General features: G+C 31.5%; 1 protein-coding gene across 16 annotated transcripts in view; it reads left to right on the top strand.

Moving 5' to 3' along the window:
* LOC106869710 (phosphatase and actin regulator 2) overlaps positions 1 to 2,381 on the top strand; it is a 372,706-nt gene extending 370,325 nt beyond the window's left edge. For all 16 annotated transcript variants that reach the window (XM_089358127.1, XM_052970517.2, XM_089358129.1 and 13 more), the window contains one exon: positions 1 to 2,381. This exon is cut by the window's left edge and continues 687 nt beyond it. The gene's annotated coding sequence lies outside the window, so the exon portion shown is untranslated.
* The last annotated feature ends 892 nt before the right edge of the window (positions 2,382 to 3,273 follow it).

Here is a 3,273-nt window from a genome sequence, read left to right as displayed (position 1 = left end):
CCCAATTATTGCCAATTCTTTCACTGAACAATTCAACACTTTGGTTGTCTAATTTGATAGAAGAAATATACCAAGTATATTTTTTAAAATAAGGTGAGAAATGTAAGTAATAAATCAAACCATTTCATTTCACTCTCTGTTAGCATTTATGCTGATGAGACAAAGAACCCCTAAGTTCTTTGCGTGTGTATGTGTGTTTGTTGTACTCTGTTTACCCATGAGGCAAATGGAATTAAGTGAAAATGGAAGGTTCAGAAATAACGTGCCTCGAGACAAACATTTCAAATTATTTTCTGACAAAACAATCAAGAGCGAAAAGGAAAATTCTACACGAAGAATCAGTTATTGTTTGCTGTTAAGAATGGCTCTAGTATCATTATAACCATTGGGCAAGATACCTTTTCAATTTTATGTCATTATTTTTATTAATAATAATAATAATGTTATTATTGTTATTCATTGTAAAATAGATTTAGTATTTTTTTTCTTTCTAAACATCTAAAGGTACCCTTGCCTGTTCTTTCTCTCCAAATGTTTGAAAGGAGAAGTGATAATGAAAAATGTTGTGCCAATCAAAGCACTGATTACTCTACAGATTGCTGCTCATAGCAGTACTAATTTACTAACTCACTCAGCTATCATCTTCTCAATGCTGCTCTTCTTTCTTATCTTTGTTATATTTGTGCAGCAAGCAGAGATGGCCCTCAGTGTCCTTCCTCAGCCTGCTGCACTAATGTTATGATTTATTTGGAATGCAAAAAAAACAGTCCACTAATTTTATTGTTATTGCTGCATACAAATTTTAAAAATAATTTTTTTAATTTTTTTTTTTTTTGTCAAAATTAAAGGAAATTAAAAGAGAATTATTTTTAACTAAAAGTTAATTTCATTCCTGTGATTTTTCTAACCTGGAAGATTTGGAAGGTGAATCTTTAAAATCCATTTTGTCCTTCCATTCTGCTCCCTTAGGACAACAGATAAACAACCTTGCCTTGCAAACCGTTTTTGATAAATTTGTATGAGTCAGGTGTCCTTTAAATAATAACACTTTGAAGAAAACAGTGTGATGTGTTGATGAAAGGGAGAATATTATTCTGCCTACCACCTCACCAGGAGTCTCGCTTTTTCTCTAAATAAACCCAGGCAGCCTTTATCATGGAATATATCCCTCTCCCTCCATTCCCTTTTTCCTATACCAAAACTTAAGGTATAGAAACTCATTAATTTGTCTTAAGTTTAATTGACAACTAATTTCCAACCATGTGAAGAGGAGTCTTCCGAGAGATCTAAGTTAGATGAAAATGCTGTTAACATTGTTTTTGTTACTGTTATTTCTTAAATGGGAGAGGCTGTGATATACAGTTGTTGAATAAATTATATATGTATGTGTATATATGTGTGTATGTATACATATATGTATATATGCATATTTGTATGTATACACACATATATAGCTATCTATGTATGTATACACACACACACACATATATATATACATGTATATCGTTAACAAAATGTTCAGTCTTCATTCCATTAGATTGTTAAACACTTATTGAGATAAAATTGCAGGAAACAAAAATATTAGATTTTACTTGTTTTAAATAATTTTATTTTAACATTTAATCCTAAGGGCCATAAATTAATCCTTTTAAATTTTGTAAGACAAATATTTCATTAAAATAACTAAGTAAAACAAAAACATTTACTAAGGGATATACCACTACTGTCTTGGAGCTTGTGTGTATGTATGTGTGACAACTATTACACTTTTAGTGTGTGTGTAAATGAAATTGTGAGGTGCGTGCACAGACATGGAGGTGCTGTATGGATGTTTGTTGCAACTCATTCCCCAATTATTGTCTCTCTCTATGTTTGCACATATATAAAAATAGAGGGAGAAAGTGTATGTGTCAAGATCTGGTTGCTTACACAGCTCTCTATATTTTACATATGTAAATACATTGTTATATAATTATATATATTATTATACATTTTTTTCCCATCAACAACAATCAGACAAACCTGATCAGATGCTCTCAATTTAATTAGTTAAAGCAAAAATGCCATTCTCTTTAAAAAAAGAACTTTTGTTATTCCTCTTAAATTTTATTTAATTTGACAGACAAGCTGTTATAGTTTATTATTTGAAAACCCGTTGTATTTTTGTTCTTAACTGGTGGGGGGGTACCATCTCTCTCTCTCAAATTTTTGGCAGCAAAATGTCCGTTAAAGACAAATGGTACTCAAGTTTCTCTCTTTTCTTTTTTATTATTAGAAATTGACTTTTGGGAGGGAAAAAATTAATAGCAGAAAAAGAGGATGGAGATAATTTGAAGAAGTGATTTCAAAGTTGAAATAAACATGTCATGCTGTACCAATTACTTTCTGTTTTGTTGTCTCTCTTTCTAGAAAATTTTGTTTTAGTTTGTTTTTAATTAATGATTTTTCTTGTGTTGGTAACAGAATGTCCAGAAAATGGTCACCAGTATTTAATTCCTCAAACCTATTTTGTCACCTTTCTGTTGTTGTTTGATTTGCCAGAAATAACAGCCATTGGCCAAAGACAGCTGGAATGACTTACATCATGTGTGCGTTTGACTAACTTAAGACTACAATAACTATGGATTAAAGGGATGAACCCTGAACAAATTCCAGTTAAAAACACAAAAGAATGGAGTTAAGGACTTCAAAGTATTTAGTCAGTCACTCAACAATTTCTACTAGTCCATAACTCTTTAATGTTGTCTGTGATACTATAATTTTGTCATTGAATAAAGTTACCAGTGCTAAAAACAGTAGCCACATTATCTCTTAAATAAAATATCCTATCATCTTAAAAATGAAAGGATGTACAAGATGATTTACTTTATGTCTGAAAATAAGGACACATGTTAAATTTAACAACTGAAAGTTATTTACCTCCACTGTAACAATGACAATCATAAAAGCAAAAGATGCCACACCTCCAAATTGCAACAAAACCTGATCAATCGGCATGATGGCCTCTTCTAATTATGCAGTAATATTCCTACCTGATGAAGCTACCACACTTGCTGTCCATTTTGCTTCAAGCGCACCTATTTCAAATGTAATATCACTATACCCTTAATCACCCCCACCCTATTAAGAGGCCAAACTTGCAGGTGTCCTTTCTATTATACACATTGGAGATTATTTCTGTCCTCAAAATACTTTTCAATACTTTTTCTTCCTCCAGCAAGAAACAATGAGAATATCTTTGATTCTGCAAACCACTCTACCTTTTAGCACCAC

Source organism: Octopus bimaculoides, chromosome 9 (assembly GCF_046866305.1).
Source record: "Octopus bimaculoides isolate indiv1 chromosome 9, ASM4686630v1, whole genome shotgun sequence".
NCBI classification, from domain to species: domain Eukaryota; kingdom Metazoa; phylum Mollusca; class Cephalopoda; order Octopoda; family Octopodidae; genus Octopus; species Octopus bimaculoides.
The sequence above is the reverse complement of the archived record's forward strand: the minus strand, read 5'-3'. Positions and strand labels throughout refer to the sequence as shown.